The 22,565-nt window shown below is 38.9% G+C and overlaps 1 protein-coding gene across 1 annotated transcript in view; it reads left to right on the top strand.

Annotated features, from left to right (window-relative positions):
* The window catches only part of EPB41L2 (erythrocyte membrane protein band 4.1 like 2), a 268,070-nt gene extending 259,794 nt beyond the window's left edge, over window positions 1-8,276 (top strand). Inside the window, exon 22 of the mRNA XM_029223494.1 lies at window positions 8,167-8,276. The gene's annotated coding sequence lies outside the window, so the exon portion shown is untranslated. The remainder of the gene's footprint in view (window positions 1-8,166) is intronic.
* The last annotated feature ends 14,289 nt before the right edge of the window (window positions 8,277-22,565 follow it).

Raw genomic sequence — 22,565 nt, 5'->3', positions numbered from 1 at the left:
TAGTCTTAGTTTCTCGTAGGTCTTAGCTCCACATTATTGGGAGGGGATCTCGTAGACCTCACAGTTCTCTCCCCATCTCTGGCCATTCTGACTCTCTCTGTCACTGAGCTAGGCCAGTCATTCCCTTGTCCTATGGTTTCCTGTGCCTGGAATATTCTACTCCGGGTACCCATGTGTCTGGTTTTCTTTCAACTTCCAAGTGTCAGTTATAACGGCACCTCAGAGACACTTTCTATAGGCATCTAATATAAAGTACCTTTTACTTTTGTACACCCTATCCAATTATCCCATTTTATTTTTGCCATATATAAGAACATGCATTTATTGCTTGCTTCCTGACTGTCTATCTGCAAAACCGGATTAGAATAGGCTATTTTCTGTCTTGTTCACTGCTGATTTCTAGCTCTTATAACACTCCCTGGCAGATGGAATGTGCTTAATAAATATTTGTTGAATGATTGAGTTCTGTGTGAATATAAGAGGCTCACCTAAATGTAGGCAGCTCTCTGATCAGGGGAAGTCTTGGACTGGGCAGACAATGTAAGAGTTTTCTTCTTATTGGAGAAGATTCATAAACATTATAATGCTAGTACTGTAGACAAGGAGATAGAGAATAAAGTTGTAACTGGAGTGGAGTGCAGGGGATCCTGAACAGTGCCTTGTGAGCACATGAAAGATGCAGAACAGTAGAAAGATAATTTTATTTAGAATGTAAAATAACTTACAGAACACAAGCTAGAATACCAACCAATCTGGGCCAATGGAGATCTTTTGAAAATTTTCTAAAAAAAAATGAATAAAAAAGGGAATGTAAACACCTCTATGCACTGGTGGGGATGAATCTCCAAATCACATTGTAAAATGGAAAAGTATGAAAATTTTCTCTTAATCTTGCCCAGACTTTTTTTCTTTTTTTTTCTTTTTAACATATTTATTGGAGTGTAATTGCTTTACAATGGTGTGTTTGTTTCTGCTGTATAACAAACTGAATCAGCTATACATATACATATATCCCCATATCCCCTCCCTCTTATGTCTCCCTCCCTGCCTCCATATCCCACCCCTCTAGGTGGACACAAACCACCGAGCTGATCTCCCCGTGCTATGCGACTGCTTCCCACTAGCTATCTATTTTACATTTGGTAGTGTATATACGTCCATGCCTCTCTCTCACTTCGTCTCAGCTTACCCTTCCCCTGCCCCGTGTCCTCAAGTCCATTCTCTACGTCTTTATTTCTGTCTTTATTTCTGTCCTGTGTCTTTATTTCTGTCCTGCCCCTAAGTTCTTCAGAAACTTTTTTTTTTTTTTAGATTCCATATATATATCTTAGCATATGATATTTGTTTTTATCTTTCTGTCTTACTTCACTCTGTATGACAGTCTCTAGGTCCATCCACCTCACTACAAATAACTCAATTTTGTTGCTTTTTATGGCTGAGTAATATTCCATTGTATATATGTGCCATATCTTCTTTATCCATTCATCTGTCAGTGGACACTTAGGTTGCTTCCATGTCCTGGCTATTGTAAATAGAGCTGCAATGAACATTGTGGTACATGACTCTTTTTGAATTATGGTTTTCTCAGGGTATATGCCCAGTAGTGGAATTGCCGGTCGTATGGTAGTTCTATTTTTAGTTTTTTAAGGAACCTCCATACTGTTCTCCATAGTGGCTGTATCAATTTATATTCCCACCAGCAGTGCAAAGAGTCCTCTTTTCTCCACACCCTCTCCAGCATTTATTGTTTGTAGATTTTTTGATGATGGCCATTCTGACCGGTGTGAGATGATATCTCACTGTAGTTTTGATTTGCATTTCTCTAATGATTAGTGATGTTGAGCATCCTTTCATGTGTTTGTTGGCAATCTGTATATCTTCTTTGGAGAAATGTCTATTTAGGTCTTCTGCCCAGTTTTGGATTGGGTTGTTTGTTTATTTGATATTGAGTTGCATGAGCTGCTTGTATATTTTGGAGATTACTCCTTTGTCAGTTGCTTCATTTGCAAATATTTTCTCCCATTCTGAGGGTTGTCTTTTGGTCTTGTTTATGGCTTCCTTCGCTGTGGAAAAGCTTTTAAGTTTCATTAGGTCCCATTTGCTTATTTTTGTTTTTATTTCCATTTCTCTAGGAGGTGGGTCAAAAAGGATCTTGCTGTGATTTATGTCATAGAGTGTTCTGCCTATGTTTTCCTCTAAGAGTTTGATAGTGTCTGACCTTACATTTAGGTCTTTAATCCATTTTGAGTTTATTTTTGGGTATGGTGTTACGGAGTGTTCTAATTTCATAGTTTTACATGTACCTGTCCAGTTTTCCCAGCACCACTTATTGAAGAGGCTGTCTTTTCTCCACTGTATATTCCTGCCTCCTTTATCAAAGATAAGGTGACCATATGTGCGTGGGTTTATCTCTGGGCTTTCTATCCTGTTCCATTGATCTATATTTCTGTTTTTGTGCCAGTACCATACTGTCTTGATTACTGTAGCTTTGTAGTATAGACTCACCTCCATTTTTGAAAGATGTTTTTGCTAGGTATAGAATGTTTGACGGTTTGTTTTTTTTTTTTCAGTTTTTTAAAGATGTGGTTCCATTGTCTTCTGAATTCTATTCTTTTTGATAAAAGCCCTAATTGTTGTTCTTGTTCCCTTTATGGGATGAGTCTTTTTAAACTCTGGTTGCTTTAAAGGTTTTTCTTTCATCTTTTGTTTTTAGAAGTTTCCTTTGAGGTTACCAGGTGTGGTTTTATTTGTTTTTAATCCTGCTTGGGTTTCACTGAGCTTCCTGGATCTGTGGGTTGAGATCAACTTTAGAAAAATTTTGGTCCTTATTTCTTTAACTATATTTTCTGCCCAGTGCTTTCTCTTCTTTCCTTTCGGGACTGCAATGACATGTGTCTTAGGCTGCTTTATGCTATTCCACAGATAATTCATGTTCTGTTTATTTTTTAAAAATATGTCCTTTTTCTGCACTTCTGTTTGGATGACTTCTATTGAGCTGCATTCAAATTCATCAATTATTTTCTCTGTTATGGTCAATCTTCTTTTAGAGTGATCCACTGAATTTTTAATTTCAGATATTATATTTTTAAGTTCTAATATTTTCATTTGGTTCTTTTCTTTCTCAAATTTTCTACAAATTCTATATAGCTTCTAAAATTCTGTGTCTTCTCATCTCTCCTACTAATCTTTTCCTGTAGAGTCCTTAAATATTTTTAGTGATTTCAAAGTCCCTTTCTTCTAATTCCAACATCTGGACCATCTCCTGGCCTGTTTTTATTAACTAATTTTTTTTCTTGACTATGAGTCACATTTTTCTATTTTTCCCACATGTAGTGAGATTGAATTGCATACATACTTGCTACAGTAATAATAAATTATAGACAGTGGGGAATTCTGTTATCTTCCTCTGAAGAGTGTGTAATTTTGTTCTAACAGGTAGTTGTACTGCAGGACGGTTACCTTGAGCCTGGGAAATCTTGGTTCTAGTCTTTCTCAGAGTAGGTTTGTTTTAGTTTTGTCATTATTCCTAAGGCAAATCTCTCAGCCTGGGGATAAGGTCTTTATTTTTCTTTCAGGGTCTTTTTAATAGCTTAGTTGGAGCACAGTTTACATACCATAACATTCACCCATTGTGAGTATATAATTCAATGATTTTTGGTAAATTTATAGAGTTGTGCAACTATAATCACAATACAGTGTTTTTAAATTGTAAAATACAGATAAAATAAAATTTACCATTTTAACTATTTTTAAATGTATAGTTCATTGGCATTAAGTAATTCACACTGTTGGGCAACTATTACTGCAGCCATCTCCAGAACTCCTTTGTATTTTGCTAAACTGAAACTCTATGCCTGTTAAACAATAACTACCCATTCCCTGTTCTTTCCAGCCACGAAAACCACCATTCTACTTTCTGTCTCTATGAATTTGACTACACTAGGTACCTATATAAGTTGAATCATATAGTATTTGTCCTTTTGTGACTGGCTTGTTTCACTTAATATACTAATGCCTTCAAGTTTCATCTATGTTGTAGCATGTGTCAGACTTTCCTTTTTTTTGAGGCTAAATAATATTGCATTGTGTATATATACCCCATTTTGTTTATCCGCAGCTCAGTTTTAGAACATTTCCATCACTCCAAAAACTCCCTTATGCCTGCTTGCAGTTAATCCCCACTCTCTCCCCCAGCCCTAGGCAATCACTGATCTGCTTTCTGTGTTTATAAACTTACTTTCTCTAACCATTCATATAAATAGAATCATAAAATATGTGGCTTTTGCATCTAGGTTCTTTCATTTTAGAAACTGAGAAGAAATCTTTGTCCCTAGGGCATGGCCATTCTGGAGTTTTAATTGACGCCAAAGACATTTACCAAATCCTTCTAATTTGATGGGTCTTGAACTTCAAACTCTGTATCCCCTGTGGTGAGTGGCCACTGAAATCTATGCACAGGTCTTTCAGCTTTCCAGCTATCACTTCCCTCCTGAGTCCTTAGAATCTTACCCTGCACAAGTACAGTTCAAAGGTTAACAGAGAACTTGGGGGTAGTTAATGCACAGATTTGGGGGCTCCCACTATTGTGACTCCCTTCTGAGATTTCTTACAATTTCTAGCTACTATGGTAGTCCACAAATACTCAGGCTAGTAATATTAAGGCTCTCTACTGGAGCTTATCTTCCATGCCCAGGATCAGAGTGTGCCCACCAGAAAAAAAAGAATAACGTGGGTCTTACTCACTTTAGTTGCCTCTTTTAAGCGTTGAATGCCTTCCCAATTCTGCCTCCTTTGGGTCACTCTCCAGTGACTTTAAATGTTTGCTCTTTACATTTTGTCTAGAATATGTAATATATATATATATATATATATACATATATATATGTGTGTATATATATATGTATATATGTATATATATATATATATAAAACGTAGTTGGTAGGAGGGTTAGTCTGAAAGAAGATACTACCATTACCAGAGTCAGAAGACTTCATGATAACATTATATGAGTGTGAAAGATAAGCACTGAGAAAGAGGTTCAGAATCAATAATTAAGATACCATCACTTCAGAATTTGTGATAATTCAGACAGAACTTTAGCTGTAATTTCTTTAAGGAAATGAATATTATCAATAGGATTGTAAGAATAGTTCTTCAACTACCTAAGGAGAAAATCCTATATCTTTCTGGTCATTTTAATTTTGTACTTTGTTTTAAAAACATCAAATTCTTTGCAATATATACTTCTAAACATGTAACTACCATGGTGATAGTTGCTGGATAAATAGTGAGAACAGTTAACATTGCTTGAGCACTTATTATGTGCCAGGTACTATAATAAAAGCTTTATAGTATGAGCTCTTTTAATATTAACAAAAGAGAAAGTGGATCAAATTAGTAGCAACTTCAGGAATTTGAACCCAGGGACCTACCTGTAGAGCCTGCTCATTTCACTATCAGGAATACCTCACTGGGATGAGCACTTGAGGACTAAGGATGCCACGTGAAAGGGGAAGTTGTGCACTCTGTCTGCGAATTAGTCCAAACCTGCAACGGGCTGGTCATAGCCACCCTTGATGCTTCTGGAGAAGCAAGGCCTCTTCTGAGGAGGATCTGGGTGAATGTGGTGTCACAGATTCCACTCACCCCTAAGCTTGGAGGGGAAAGTTCACTTTTATTCCTGCAATGAGTTGTACAGTTTGTCAAAACATCAGCCAGGACTGGGTGACCTTAAATTCTATGAGAAAACTAATGGCTCAGTTTCTATGGAGCTCATTTATGGGCAGGCTAACGGGTCCACTGGTGTTCTTTGTACGTGGGGAGAGGATGCTGGAGCTCTCATTAAGCCTCAAAACTTAGATGTTCCAGGTTTCTGCTGCCTCCTCTTTGGCCTCCCAGGATGGACAAATTTTCACATGTGTCATCCAGTTCATGCTTCACCGCCCGAGTGGCAGCTGCAGGCAGCTTTTCTAATTATCTCCTGCTGAAGACAGCCAACTGACCGCGGACGGCTGTCAGTTAGGCAGGACTTGGTCCCCTAATGGGAAGGCACAGCTAACTGCTGCCCTGATTATCGAGTTGAAGCGTTTTTATTGTACCCTAAACAGCCATCTAATTTCATGTGACAGAAGAGGGAAGAAAATGAATAGAATATCTTGATGGGTCAAAATAATTCCAACATACCGACCCATGAATTTGTTCACAAAATAAGCAAACATTTCCTTACTGGAAACAGATATACCAATATATTAACAGAGGTTACTTCTTGGTGGTTAGTCTATAGATGGTTTTTATTTTCTTATTTGTGTTTTCCTGTACTTTCTGTATTCTAAAAAATAATATATATTACTTTTGGACTCAGATTTTTAAAAAAGGAGAGATAGGGTAGCCTGGCCTTTAGGGTCCTACTTTCAACATGGAACTGAGGCTCAGAGCCCTGCTTCAGAAAGCCATAAACCATCCCTAAAGCCTAAGACCTTAAAAAAATTCAAACAGACCCAGAATTGTAATTTTCCTCTGAAAACTGTCCAACTGCTCAGGTTCTTATAAATATAAACAAAATATTTAAAATATTTCAATTAATTAATTAATTTAAAATATTTATATACATATAAATAAATATATAAATATAAATAAAAAACGAACAGGATATATGATTTTCCGTTTAAATCCAACATGTGGTAGACATCTAAGAAACATTTGACGAATACATGCAAGAAAGAATGAGTGAAGGCATGAATAATATATTCGGCCAGGAGTTTTTCAATTGCAAGTTTCTGAAAACTGAATATAAATAGGGCAATATTGATTATTGTACCTGGAAGGTTGAGGGTTAAACTGGACTCAGGTATATTTTCCCTTTGCTTAGCTGCCCATGAATTGGCTTCAGAGTCTCTCTGGCTCCTTTACAGGTATGTCACATGAATGTGACCCTAGACAGCTTTGTAGTTACATCCTTAGAGCTTTTAATTCAAAGTAAAAGAAGAACTTGGCTTCAGCTCCCATTTGGGAATTCCAGGTAAGCCTTCAACTGGATCACTATGAATCATAGCCCACCCTTGTAGCCAGCATGAGTGGGCATTGTGACTGACAGCCCCTCCAAACCCTGCAGAGCTGGGAAGAATCCCTCAGAGGAAGGGAGTGGGAGGTGCAGATGCCAGGAGAAGTAAGAAGGGAGGCAAACAGAGCAGACAAATTCCACATATCATCTAGAGAGAAGCATTATTAATCATGAAAATGACAACATTGATAATAACTGAGATTTGTTATGCAGGTACAGTCTGAGCCCTTCACACACATTATCTCAGAGCTGTTCCACAACCCTACAGGTACTAAGGATCAGAGCCATTAAGTGACTAAGCCAAGGGCAAAGAAAATGATGGACAATGAAGAGGTTAGCACTTAATTGGGTCTAATAGAAAGGGGGCAAATGCACTGAGATGCTTTAAACTTAGACATGCCCGCTGATAACATGCTTGACCTATTTTTTTTTTTCAAAAAAAGGAAAGAAGGCCAACCGTGAACAAAATTTAGGGCTATATTGCTGACATACATTTTAATTTACAAATTTATGCCTTCATTGGACTCTGGCAACCAGACATTTAACTTTTCATGTTACTTGATTCATTTCAAGTTAAGGTGATTCATTAATCATGTAACTGAGCAACTTAGTTTCTATGGCTTTTAAAAATATAAGTAAACTCATTTTTATTCAAGCAAATCCAGAAATTAAAAAAAGTCACTTAACCAGGTGTGTGTTTTCATTTGGGATTCGGGAAACATTGACAATGTATGACTTAACATTAAAAAAAAAAAGGCCAGTCATGGGAAGGTCGTGTACTCAGTGGCTCAGAGGATGGGGTCTGGGCCAGATCTGGTTTGGAGTCCAGGCTCTTGATGCTGCCTTTTTAGCTGTGTGCAACTGAACAGTGTGTTCAGTGCCTTGCTCTCCTCATGTGTGGAATGGAGATAAGAATAGATCCTCTCTTAGAAGGTTGCTGTGTGGATTACAATGCATCCATTCAATCTATCAAAGGGGTTAGAGCAATGCCAGCTTAATAAATGTAGCCCTTAATTTTATTAGAGCTCTCTTTACATTTGTGTAGGGGCTTTTTTTTCAATTTCTGCATAAGACTTGTTTTGTTTCTGTTTTTGTTTTTATCACAGATCTACATCAAAGAGGAAATAGCGTTGCTGTCACCATTAGAGAGGCTGTGTTCAATCCCTCGACCTGCAGCCGCTGGGGGATATTGGAGAAATCATTTCACGGGTCTGGGTTGCTGAAGCATTAAGTGTCTATACCAATAACAACTAATTGACTTTTTTATATTACACAGTATTGAACTCTCCAATTGAGACTGATGTTCAGAGAGAAGATGAAAAGATGCCTGATGGCAAGGACTTTGCAAGTCTCAGGAGTTAGAGAAAAGAGGGCTGAGTCTTCAGAACAGGGCATTTACAGCATCAAAGAAACGAGGTGGCAATTGGGTAACTGCTGTTAAATCAAGGACCCCAAATACCAAAGTAAAATAAAATAAAGTAAAAGGCATTCTTCAAAACCTACAACAAATTTCAAAGCTGGCAGATTGAAGTTAAACTTTGCATATTTCAAGTTGATCACATGAGAATATTGATGTCTAAATAATGAAAATGTATTATTTAACTGCATTTGTCTTTTTGCTTTTCAGTTACTTATTAAGAAGCTAAAGGTCGATACTTTCTTAGCTTTGTCTTCCTAGGTTAGATGAAAGTCCACTGAGATAAGAGACTCAGAAGAAGAAATGAACAAAAGTAATGCACCAATCCATATTTATTCCTGTATGCCAATCGTCGATTTTGAATAATGTACAGCGTGTGCACACAGTTTACTACATCAAGAGGTGCCTGGAAATCAGAGAGAGTAATGATCAAGTTGAAAACACTCTCATCAGAGAGCTAATATCTTGTTCCAACATATATTTAGGTACTGAGCTAATTCTTCTTCTGATCTTAGGTTTAATGGGTTGATTTTCTTGTGATCCAAAAACTTAAAGGTAGAAATACGATCATTCTAAATTTATTGCCTACTTTTATCATCCTATGAACTTGTGCTTTATTGATTTTTAAGAAAAGAATCAGGTACTGACCATCCATGGACAAAAAAGCCAGGAAAAAGATGAATTTGCATTTTGAAAAAGAAAAATATCTAAATCGTATTTTGCTTTGAAAGGTTTCCCCTTGAGATGAATAAACATGCTTTATAAATATTTTTCTTTTACATCATTATTGCAGTATAATTGCTTTACAATGGTGTGTTAGTTTCTGCTTTATAACAAAGTGAATCAGTTATACATATATGTATGTTCCCATATCTCTTCCCTCTTGCGTCTCCCTCCCTCCCACCCTCCCTATCCCACCCCTCCAGGCAGTCACAAAGCAGCGAGCTGATCTCCCTGTGCTATGCGGCTGCTTCCCACTAGCTATCTACCTTACGTTTCGTAGTGTATATATGTCCATGCCTCTCTCTCGCTTTGTCACAACTTACCCTTCCCCCTCCGCATATCCTCAAGTCCATTCTCTAGTAGGTCTGTGTCTTTATTCCTGTCTTACGCCTAGGTTCTTCATGACATTTTTTTTCCTTAAATTCCATATATATGTGTTAGCATACGGTATTTGTCTTTCTCTTTCTGACTTCACTCTGTATGACAGACTCTAGGTCTATCCACCTCATTACAAATAGCTCAATTTCGTTTCTTTTTATGGCTGAGTAATATTCCATTGTATATATGTGCCACATCTTGTTTATCCATTCATCCAATGATGGACATGTAGGTTGTTTCCATCTCTGGGCTATTGTAAATAGAGCTGCAATGAACATTATGGTACATGACTCTTTTTGAATTATGGTCTTCTGAGGGTATATGCCCAGTAGTGGGATTGCTGGGTCATATGGTAGTTCTATTTGTAGTTTTTTAAGGAACCTCCATACTGTTCTCCATAGTGGCTGTACCAATTCACATTCCCACCAGCAGTGCAAGAGTGTTCCCTTTTCTCCACACCCTCTCCAGCATTTATTGTTTGTAGATTTTTTGATGATGGCCATTCTGACTGGTGTGAGATGATATCTCATTGTAGTTTTGATTTACATTTCTCTAATGATTAATGATGTTGAACATTCTTTCATGTGTTTGTTGGCAGTCTGTATATCTTCTTTGGAGAAATGTCTATTTAGGTCTTCCGCCCATTTTTGGATTGGGTTGTTTGTTTTTTTTTTTGTTATTGAGCTGCATGAACTGCTTGTATATTTTGGAGATTAATCCTTTGTCAGTTGCTTCATTTGCAAATATTTTCTCCCATTCAGAGGGTTGTCTTTTGGTCTTGTTTATGGTTCCTTTGCTGTGCAAAAGCTTTGGAGTTTTATTAGGTCCCATTTGTTTATTTTTGTTTTTATTTCCATTTCTCTAGGAGGTGGGTCAAAAAGGATCTTGCTGTGATTTATGTCATAGAGTGTTCTGCCTATGTTTTCCTCGAAGAGTTTGATAGTTTCTGGCCTTACATTTAGGTCTTTAATCCATTTTGAGCTTATTTTTGGGTATGGTGTTAGGGAGTGATCTAATCTCATAGTTTTACATGTACCTGTCCAGTTTTCCCAGCACCACTTATTGAAGAGGCTGTCCTTTCTCCACTGTACATTCCTGCCTCCTTTATCAAAGATAAGGTGACCATATGTACATGGGTTTATCTCTGGGCTTTCTATCCTGTTCCCTTGATCTATATTTCTGTTTTAGTGCCAGTACCATACTGTCTTGATTACTGTAGCTTTGTAGTATAGTCTGAAGTCAGGGAGCCTGATTCTTCCAGCTCCGTTTTTTGTTCTCAAGATTGCTTTGGCTATTCGGGGTCTTTTGTGTTTCCATACAAATTGTGAAATTTGTTTTTCTAGTTCTGTGAAAATTGCCAGTGGTAGTTTGATAGGGATTGCATTGAATCTGTAGTTTGCTTTGGGTAGGAGAGTCATTTTCACAGTGTTGATTCTTCCAATCGAAGAACATGGTATATCTCTCCATCTATTTGTATTGTCTTTAATTTCTTTCATCAGTGTCTTATAATTTTCTGCATACAGGTCTTCTGTCTCCTTAGGTAGGCTTATTCCTAGATATTTTATTCTTTTTGTTGCAATGGTAAATGGGTGTGTTTTCTTGATTTCACTTTCAGATTTTTTTTTTTTTTTTTTGCGGTACGCGGGCCTCTCACTGTTGTGGCCTCTCCCGTTGCGGAGCACAGGCTCCGGATGCGCAGGCTCAGCGGCCATGGCTCACGGGCCCAGCTGCTCCGCGGCATGTGGGATCTTCCCGGACCGGGGCACAGACCCGTGTCCCCTGCATCGGCAGGCGGACTCTCAACCACTGCGCCACCAGGGAAGCCCCACTTTCAGATTTTTCATCATTAGTGTATAGGAATGCCAGAGATTTCTGTGCATTAATTTTGTATCCTGCTACTTTACCAAATTCATTGATTAGCTCTAGTAGTTTTCTGGTAGCATCTTTAGGATTCTCTATGTATAGTATCATGTCATCTGCAACAGTGACAGCTTTACTTCTTCTTTTCCAATGTGGATTCCTTTTATTTCCCTTTCTTCTCTGATTGCTGTAGCTAAAACTTCCAAAACGATGTTGAATAAGAGTGGTGAGAGTGGGCAACCTTGTCTTGTTCCTGATCTTAGTGGAAATGCTTTCAGTTTTTCACCATTGAGGACAATGTTGGCTGTGGGCTTGTCATATATGGCCTTTATTATGTTGAGGAAAGTTCCCTCTATGCCTACTTTCTGCAGGGTTTTTATCATAAATGGGTGTTGAATTTTGTCGAAAGCTTTCTCTGCATCCATTGAGATGATCATATGGTTTTTCTCCTTCAATTTGTTAATATGGTGTATCACATGGATTGATTTGCGTATATTGAAGAATCCTTGCATTCCTGGGATAAACACCACTGGATCATGGTGTGTGATCCTTTTAATGTGCTGTTGGATTCTGTTTGTTAGTATTTTGTTTAGGATTTTTGCATTTTTGTTCCCCAGTGATATTGGCCTGTAGTTTTATTTCTTTGTGACATCCTTGTCTGGTTTTGGTATGAAGGTGATGGTGCCCTCGTAGAATGAGTTTGGGAGTGTTCCTCCCTCTGCTATATTTTGGAAGAGTTTGAGAAGGATAGGTGTTAGCTCTTCTCTAAATGTTTGATAGAATTTGCCTGTGAAGGCATCTGGTCCTGGGCTTTTGTTTGTTGGAAGATTTTTAATCACAGTTTCAATTTCAGTGCTTGTGATTGGTCTGTTCATATTTTCTCTTTCTTCCTGATTCAGTCTTGGCAGTTTGTGCCTTTCTAAGAATTTGTCCATTTCTTTCAATGTTGTCCATTTTATTGGCATAGAGTTGCTTGTAGTAATCTCTCATGATCTTTTGTATTTCTGCAGTGTCAGTTGTTACTTCTCCTTTTTCATTTCTAATTCTATTGATTTGAGTCTTCTCCCTTTTTTTCTTGATGAGTCTGGCTAATGGTTTATCAATTTTGTTTATCTTCTCAAAGAGCCGTCTTTTAGTTTTATTGATCTTTGCTATCATTTCCTTCATTTCTTTTTCATTTATTTCTGATCTGAGTTTTATGATTTCTTTCCTTCTGCTAACTTTGGGTTTTTTCTGTTCTTCTTTCTCTAATTGCTTTAGGTGCAAGGTTAGGTTGTTTATTCAAGATGTTTCCTGTTTCTTAATGTAGGCTTGTATTGCTATAAACTTCCCTCTTAGAACTGCTTTTGCTGCATCTATAGGTTTTGGGTCGTCGTGTCTCCATTGTCATTTGTTTCTAGGTATTTTTTGATTTCCTCTTTGGTTTCTTCAGTGGTCACTTCCTTATTAAGTAGTGTATTGTTTAGCCTCCATGTGTTTGTATTTTTTACAGATCTTTTCCTGTAATTGATATCTAATCTCATAGCGTTGTGGTAAGAAAAGATACTTGATATGATTTCAATTTTCTTAAATTTGCCATAGCTTAATTTGTGACCCAAGGTATGATCTATCCTGGAGAATGTTCCATGAGTACTTGAGAAAAATGTGTATTCTGTTGTTTTTGGATGGAATGTCCTATAACTATCAATTTAGTCCATCTTGTTTAATGTATCATTTAAAGCTTGTGTTTCCTTATTTATTTTCATTTTGGATGATCTGTCCATTGGTGAAAGTGGGGTGTTAAAGTCCCCTACCATGAATGTGTTACTGTCGATTTCCCCTTTTATGGCTGTTAGTATTTGCCTTATGTATTGAGGTGCTCCTATGTTGGGTGCATAAATATTTACAATTGTTATATCTTCTTCTTGGATCGATCCCTCGATCATTATGTAGTGTCCTTCTTTATCTCTTCTAATAGTCTTTATTTTAAAGTGTATTTTGTCTGATATGAGAATTGCTACTCCAGCTTTCTTTTGGTTTCCATTTGCATGGAATATCTTTTTCCATCTCCTTACTTTCAGTCTGTATGTGTCTCTAGGTCTGAAGTGGGTCTCTTGTAGACAGCATATATATGGGTCTTGTTTTTGTATCCATTCAGCCAATCTGTGTCTTTTGGTGGGAGCATTTAGTCCATTTACATTTAAGGTAATTATTGATATGTATGTTCCTATTCTCATTTTCTTAATTGTTTTGGGTTCGTTATTGTAGGTCTTTTCCTTCTCTTGTGTTTCTTGCCTAGAGAATTTCCTTTAGCATTTGTTGTAAAGCTGGTTTGGTGGTGGTGAACTCTCTCAGCTTTTGCTTGTCTGTAAAGGTTTTAATTTCTCCATCAAATCTGAATGAGATCCTTGCTGGGTAGAGTAATCTTGGTTGCAGGTTTTTCTCCTTCATCACTTTAAATATGTCCTGCCACTCCCTTCTGGCTTGCAGAGTTTCTGCTGAAAGATCAGCTGTTAACCTTATGGGAATTCCCTTGTGTGTTATTTGTTGGTTTTCCCTTGCTGCTTTTAATATGTTTTCTTTGTATTTAATGTTTGACAGTTTGATTAATATGTGTCTTTTTGTATTTCTCCTTGGATTTATCCTGTATGGGACTCTCTGTTCTTCCTGGGCTTGATTAACTATTTCCTTTCCCATATTAGGGAAGTTTTCAACTATAATCTCTTCAAATATTTTCTCAAATATTTTCTTTTTCTCTTCTTCTTCTGGAACCCCTATAATTCGAATGTTGGTGCGTTTAATGTTGTCCCAGAGGTCTCTGAGACTGTCCTCAGTTCTCTTCATTCTTTTTTCTTTATTCTGCTCTGCAGTAGTTATTTCCACTATTTTATCTTCCAGGTCACTTATCCGTTCTTCTGCCTCAGTTATTCTGCTATTGATCCCATCTAGAATATTTTTAATTTCATTTATTGTGTTGTTCATCATTGCTTGTTTCATCTTTAGTTCTTCTAGGTCCTTGTTAAATGTTTCTTGCATTTTGTCTATTCTATTTCCAAGATTTTGGATTATCTTTACTATCAATATTCTGAATTCTTTTTCAGGTAGACTGCCTATTTCCTCTTCATTTGTTAGGTCTGGTGTGTTTTTAATCTTGCTCCTTCATCTGCTGTGTGTTTTTCTGTCTTCTCATTTTGCTTATCTTACTGTGTTTGGGGTCTCCTTTTTGCAGGCTGCAGGTTCGTAGTTCCCATTGTTTTTGGTGTCTGTCCCCAGTGGCTAAGGTTGGTTCAGTGGGTTGTGTAGGCTTCCTGGTGGAGGGGACTAGTGCCTGTGTTTTGGTGGATGAGGTTGGATCTTGTCTTTCTGGTGGGCAGGTCCACGTCTGTTGGTGTATTTTGGGTGTCTGTGGACTTATTATGATTTTAGGCGGCCTCTCTGCTAATGGGTGGGGTTGTGTTCCTGTCTTGCTAGTTGTTTGGCATAGGGTGTCCAGCACTGTAGCTTGCTGGTCATTGAGTGAAGCTGGGTGCTGGTGTTGAGATGGAGATCTCTCAGCGATTTTCGCCATTTGATATTATGTGGAGCTGGGAGGTCTCTTGTGGACCAGTGTCCTGAAGTTGGCTCACCCACCTCAGAGGCACAGCAGTGACTCCTGGCTGCAGCACCAAGAGCCTTTCATCCACACGGCTCAGAATAAAAGGGAGAAAAAGTAGAAAGAAAGAATTAGTAGAAGTAGAAGGAAAGAAAGAAAGAAAGAAAGAAAGGATAGAAAGAAAGGAGGGAGGGAGGGAGGGAGGAAGGAAGGAAGGAGGGAAGGAAGGAAAAAAAGAAAGAAAGAAAGAAGATAAAGTAAAATAAAATAAAGTAAGATAAAATATAATAAAGTTATTAAAATAAAAAATAATTATTAAGAAAAAAAATTTTTTAAAAACTGGGCGGATAGAACCCTAGGACAAATGGTGGAAGCAAAGCTATACAGACAAAATCTCAGAAGCATACACATACACACTCACAAAAAGAGGAAAAGGGGAAAAAAATCATAAATCTTGCTCTCAGAGCCCACCTCCTCAATTTGGGATGATTCGTTGTCTATTCACGTATTCCACAGATGCAGGGTACATCAAGTTGATTGTGGAGCTTTAATCCGCTGCTTCTGAGGCTGTTGGGAGAGATTTCCCTTTCTCTTCTTTGTTCTCACAGCTCCCAGGGGCTCAGCTTTGGATTTGGCCCCGCCTTTGCGTGTAGGTCGCAGGAGGGCGTCTGTTCTTCGCTCAGACAGGACGGGGTTAAAGGAGCAGCCGCTTCAGGGACTGTGGTTCACTCAGGCCGGGGGGGAGGGAGGGGCGTGGAGTGCGGGGCGGGCCTGCGGCAGAGGCCGTCATGACGTTGCACCAGCGTGAGGCGCGCCGTGCGTTCTCCCGTGGAAGTTCTCCCTGCATCCCGGGACCCTGGCTGTGGCGGGCTGCACAGGCTCCCCGGAAGGGTGATGTGGATATTGACCTGTGCTCGCACACAGGCTTCTTGGTGGCGGCAGCAGCAGCCTTGGCGTCTCATGCCCGTCTCTGGCTCGCGCCCGTCTCTGGAGCTCCTTTAAGCAGCGTTCTTAATCCCCTCTCCTCGCGGGGAAACAGAGGAAACAAAGAGGGAAGAAAAAGTCTCTTGCCTCTTTGGCAGCTCCAGACTTTTCCCCGGACTCCCTGCCGGCTAGCCGTGGCGCACTAACCCCTTCAGGCTGTGTTCACGCCGCCAACCCCAGTCCTCTCCCTGCGCTCCCACTGAAGCCCGAGCCTCAGCTCTCAGCCCCGCCCGCCCCGGCGGGTGAGCAGACAAGCCTCTCGGGCTGCTGAGTGCCGGTCGGCACTGATCCTCTGTGCAGGAATCTCTCCGCTTTGCCCTCCGCACCCCTGTTGCTGCGCTCTCCCCCGCGGCTTCGAAGCTCCCTCCTCCGCCACCCGCAGTCTCCGCCCGCGAAGAGGCTTCCTAGTGTGTGGAAACTTTTCCTCCTTCACAGCTCCCTCCCACTGGTGCAGGTACCGTCCCTATTCTTTTGTCTTGTTTTTTCTTTTTTCTTTTGCCCTACCCAGGTACGTGGGGAGTTTCTTGCCTTTTGGGATGTCTGAGGTCTTCTGCCAGCGTTCAGTGGGTGTTCTGTAGGAGTTGTTCCACGTGTAGATGTATTTCTGGTGTATCTGTGGGGAGGAAGGTGATCTCCGCGTCTTACTCTTCCGCCATCTTCCCCTCCACCTCTGCTTTATAAATATTAACCCAAGTCCCTTTTGATATTTGGCCTGTGTGAAGAAGATTCTAAGTCAAAACCTGGAAGCTTTAAGTCTCTTCTATAAATGAAAAGTTTTCACTGTTCTCAAAGCAGCCACAAATTGCATTTGAACCTTTTCATATTTTTTTTTCTTTAGCTTGGCCTGGGCCTCATCTCTGCCCCACTCCTGAGATACAGAGTTCATTTAGCATTCCAAATGTTCATGGCATTGAAGTGGGGGGCTTGGATGGAGGTAAACATGAGGAAAGGGAAAATTTCTGTGTTTGTGGGGTTTAAGTTCTAAAATTGGAAAAGTGTTTTTTTTTTAAGAAACTACACTGCTCAAGATATTAGTCAAAAGAATTTTGGAAGATTTTTGGGAGGGATCCGTATAACTTATCATTTATCTTATAGTTCTATGAAAATATTCCAATGATAAAATTTTAGATTTAAAAAGTTATAAATATCAGTGTTGGACCATGTTTGAATTTTTATAAGCTTGTAACTGATTTTTTTTCCTGTACCATTTCTTCCAAACATTAAAAATCATGACTTAGGCTTCTGATGGGTTAAAAATATATTCTGAGTAATGTTCAACCCTTAATTCCATCACATGCTCTTGTATGAGTAATGCTACCTCACCCCAAATCGAAGCATGGGAAATTTGCAATTCCCTCAAAGGATTGTAAATGAGCCCCTTGTCAAGCTGCCAAAGTAAATTAACAAGATTTAAATTTTGCCATAATATCTATCGGAAATTCAAATGACTAGTAATTAAAGCAGTGCTTGCTCTCTTGTGACATATGCAGCGTCTCAAAACAGTCCTGATATGTCACCTCTCCACTTCTGCCTGTTTTATTATAGCTAGTTGGGCACCAGGTGGCTTATCTGTAGAGTGTCTTGCGGTCTATTAAATTCTAAGTGTGAAGCAGAAATAAAACACAATAAATATTTTATGGTATGGGTGATTACATGTTCCTCAGAGCCATTCTGTACCCTTGAGTTTTATAAGGATAGCCTTTTCTATAATAAGATAGTTTATCACTATAGAAAAAAATTTTTAAATACACAAGAGGGAAAGACTACCCATAATCCATCACCCAGAGATAATAGCTTTTAATATTATTTTTGTGTATTCGGGCCCAGATATTTTGTTTATATTCAGAAATAATCGGGATCATATGACATATAAATTGTATAAATTGGTTTTAAAACATCTCTTTCTGATTATGAAGGCAATGTAGTAACATTAGTGAACGTTTGGAAAATAAAAAAAAGAAGAAGATAAAAATAATCTCAAATCCCACCCAGGGATAACAACTATCAATAGTTTACTTCTAATTATAATATTTTTTCTTTGCATATTTGTGTATATTTAAAAGTGCACACTAATAATGAATTGTTATGTAAATCATGGATGAGGCTAATGTTAATAAAGATACAGGTAACACTGAAAGAAAGAAAAATACACAATAAATAGTAATTTTTTATGGCATAATGAGCAGAGGAATATCACAGAACTTTGGTGGAAGATGCTGTGCAGTGGGGGTAGTGACATATAATATGTTTATTTATCTTTCATAGAAAAACTTAATGAGTTAGGTCATCAAAAATGAATTAAAATATTGAAAATAAGTTTCCAGTTTACTTGGCAATGAAAATAGTTCCCACTTAATTCCAGGAAATTCTGATTATGTGTTGAGGGGAGAGGAGACAGAGTTTGGAGAGAAGAAACTTCCCATTATGGGTTTCTCCCAGTCGGTGTCATAACTGCAGAAAATCATTTAGCCACTGTTAGCAATGCTGGACCCCAACTTTGTCAAGTAGTCTTTCAAATGATCATTAAATATGGCAAAGAAAGGATTCCAGCTAAACTCTGAGGTGAAGAATGGGGCTCAAGAAACACATTTTCTAGAATTATGGGAAGAAGCCCAACAAACCGGAAGCAAAGGAGAAATACTTGAGAAAGTCACTGTATAAAGATTTGTCCCCAGGCTATTGAATACTTCTAAGAACACATATCCAATTGCATTTCCAAGTTTGGAATTCTAACTAAATAAGTTAAGTCTCAAGAGACCTTTATAAAGCTGGACTATTAGAAAGTTTTTAAATTTTTGATTCATATTGGTTGGAGTACTCTATTAAGTTGTTTGTTTTTTTCCCCCCCAGAACCTATGTGTAGGGTTTCTGGGCATTTTCATACCTGAGACTGACTTTCTGGACATTCTTTGTTCATATTCTTTTCCTCTTAAATTCCATAGACATTGCTCCAATGTCTTTTGCCAATTGGTCTTGCTGGGGAGACATTTTTAAGTCGTCTTTTTTTGTATATTTGTAAATAATGGGTAATTTCTGCTTGATCTTTTGTAGATTTTTTTCCCTTTATTTTTCAATCTTGGTCCATTAACTCTCATTTGGATTTTGATATTGAAACTAAAGAACTGGCTTGCCTTTAAATCCCAAAGTGTTCATCAGGGATTTATATACCACGAGACTATATGTGCAACAAGAATATTATACAGTGGGCACATAAGGCACATGTGCCCTCATGTCCAGATACGCTCACCAACCCTCAGCTTAATATGCTGTGTTTCTAATATAAGCATTGCTTATGCCAGTGGCCTCTGGCTGGGGTGGGTTTTCCGAGTCATAGTGAGACTGAAGTTTAAGATGAATCATTTTTCTAGAAAAGGATGACCTCCCTGGACTGGTCTTCTTGACTGCATTATTTCACTTACTGATTGATAGAATTTATGTCAAGATGGAGAAGGGGATTTTGCAGTGAATCCCTGATGAACTAGAGAAGGAGGAACATTTGGCTTGGAATCCATCACAGTCCAAAATGAATACTTGAACATTATAAGTAAAGCAACAGCTGAATGTGTGTGGTAAAGACTGAGGATCACAAACATTTTGGTCTAATTACATGGCAGTAATTGAAAGTTTTACTCAGGATGTAATACTGTCGTTGAATTGATTGAGCTTGTATCTCAGTAAACTCCTGTAACCTTCACATTCAGGTATTTTATCAATTTCAAAAGAAATTCCTTCATTGTGCCTTTGCATGACCTAATCACCTCCCAAAGGCCCCACCTCCTAAAACCTTGGGGATCAGGATTTCAACACAGGAATTTGGGGGAAAACACGTACATGCAGACCCTAGACATTCTACTGTAATTTTGTTTCCTTGTAGTTCTTTATTATCCCAGTTATCTCCTTTTTCATTTACTTCTAATTTTGTTTTAATATCAACTGGTTCCTATGACTTTTGGTTCTTTTTAAAATATATAATAGAGGCAGAATACTTTTGCAGTCTACCGAGGGTATCAAACAATTTGGAAACTGTTCAGTTCATGAAGTACATGTTTTTAAAAGTTTAGTCTCATTCTGAATCTTGAGGATGAGCCCTTCATGCAGGCTTTTAAATTAACCTTTGGAACAAGAGAGGACTCTAGATTCAGTGTCCATCTGCAAGTGAGTGGATTCCCCTAGGTGTGACTTATAGTCTCCTTGGATGCTGGCGGAACTCCCCCCTCAGATCCATAGCTGGGGGCCAAGTCCACGTGTGCATGTTCCAACCCAATTTCCAGGTTTGGGCATATTCATCTAGTTCCAGGGTGCTGAGATGGGAATTTTTTCTCTGGAATTTTTTTCCTTTCAATTTGGTACTCTGAGCAAATAAAACAGAAGAGAATGTGCATATACTAATAGCAAACTTTCTGCTTCCGTCTGAAGTACAGCATTCGTGGGAATTATCCCTCCCGGGTATCAGCCTGTCTCCCCCTAGTTTATATCTTATTGAATGGAGAAACGGCATCTTCTGAATGGATAGAGAAGTAAGGGTGGGGGGCAGCCCACCCACTCGTCAGCCTCCTGATGAGACTACTGCCTGGGGGTGTTGCTTATTTCAGAACTAATGGCTTAATACAAGTCCTGAACCTCTTTTCCTATCCATTCAGATGTCTGTTCTAGTAGTCCTTCTAATACAAAAAGTCTGAGTATTTACAACATTAAAAATAGATAAATGCCATAAATGAAATCCAATTTATAGTTGTTTTTTTGGCTACAGAGTCTCTGGGTGATGTGTATCTTTTGGGTGAAAATGTAGTGAAAAGGAAATTAGTAATAATTACTCAAAGATTTGAAACAAGATTCATTACTAATATATTCCTGTTGCATTTCTAGACATTATGAAATGGCATAAATTTTCATTTGCTAAGGCCCTGCCTTGATGCTAAAGGTCACAGTGGAAAATACTTTAACATCATGGAAATTACAGTTTGTAAAGGATGTGAAGCAAGGAAAATCTTACACATACTGCACAGGGATTAAAACACTGCTGGTAATTCTTATTGTGTCCTCGACTCAGTATTTGACTCCAATATTTCAGGGGTGCCTAGAAGCTAAAGACAAAGACAACACATTAAGTGTATATTGTTTCTGATTCTGTTGATCCTAATATTAAGTGTGATGTGGTTTTAGTTGTAATGATTGCGACAGTAACTATAATAGTTAACAATCAAACATAGTGTTTATTCAAGCCAGTTTTCAGTTCTCCTCCAGTTTTCAGTTCTCCAGTTTTTTCAGAGACAAAGAGTGGCAGGCATTGGAGGAGAAGTTTTCTTGGTCATTTTTCAACATCACTAGTCTTGCCTCCTTGGCCCTTTCTGGTCTGGAGGCTCCCTCAGCTTTCTCTGCCACCAGCCCTATGGGGATCTTTTGGTGATGATGTGGGGATCTTTTATATGTACGATGGCATAGGTGACCCATGTGCCATCTTCCAGGTAAACCACAGCCACACCTCTCTCTGACATCTCATGGCCTATGACGTAGCTCGGAGAGCCTGGTGCAGTGCCAACCTTTCTTAGACCTCCCTAGAACCTTCCTTTTCTTTTTTTCCCTCCTGTGTTCTCCCCCCAAATATTTTGTTTGTACCCGCAGATATCACTCCTTTTGAAAGTGTCTAAGAGGACTTCCCTGGTGGTCCAGTGGTTAAGACTCCGTGCTTCCACTGCAGGGGGCGCGTGTTCCATCCCTGGTCGGGAAAACTAAGATCCTGCAAGCTGCATGGCCAAAAAAAAAAAAATAATGTCTAAGAATATTTGATATTCTAAGGGATTATGCTTTTGCTTTGCCTAAGCAAATTGGTAGGCCAGTTCTGCTTTCCCCAAGCCACGTAAGTCCCTAGAGGAAACGAGCGGTCAACCAGCTACCTATTGAATGGCAGAAAGAGAAAAGGAAAGATACAAGAGAACAACAAAACCACAATAGATTTGTTACCTAGCCACAATAGATTTGGTAAAAGTATCAGAATGGTAATAGTAGTTGACACTTTACATAACTCTGATGTGGTTTTAAAAATATCTCCACAAATTCTTTTTTTTAAATCATTGACTAATTTAATCCTCACATCACGGTGGCATTGGTACTTTTGTTTTTAATTAATTAATTTATTTTTGCTGTGTTGGGTCTTCGTTTCTGTGCTAGGGCTTTCTCTAGTTGTGGCAAGCGGGGGCCACTCTTCATCGCGGTGCGCGGGCCTCTCACTATCGCGGGCTCTCTTGTTGTGGAGCACAGGCTCCAGATGCGCAGGCTCAGTAGTTGTGGCTCACGGGCCTAGTTGCCCCACAGCATGTGGGATCCTCCCAGACCAGGGCTCGAACCCGTGTTCCCTGCATTAGCAGGCAGATTCTCAACCACTGCGCCACCAGGGAAGCCCCCACAAATTCTTTGATCCTCCTATTTTCGAGAAGTAAAACTTAATTTCCCTCCTTTTGAATACTTTCTCTCTCCTTTGGATCACTTGCTCCGGGGCGAGCCTGCTTCCGTGCTGTGAGCTGTCCTGGGGAGGAGCCCATGGGAGAGGAACTGAGGGATGCCAACAGCCCATG

The sequence above is a fragment of the Monodon monoceros genome, unplaced genomic scaffold (assembly GCF_005190385.1).
Source record: "Monodon monoceros isolate NGI ecotype Baffin Bay Population unplaced genomic scaffold, NGI_Narwhal_1 Super_Scaffold_15, whole genome shotgun sequence".
Lineage (NCBI taxonomy): Eukaryota > Metazoa > Chordata > Mammalia > Artiodactyla > Monodontidae > Monodon > Monodon monoceros.
The sequence above is the reverse complement of the archived record's forward strand: the minus strand, read 5'-3'. Positions and strand labels throughout refer to the sequence as shown.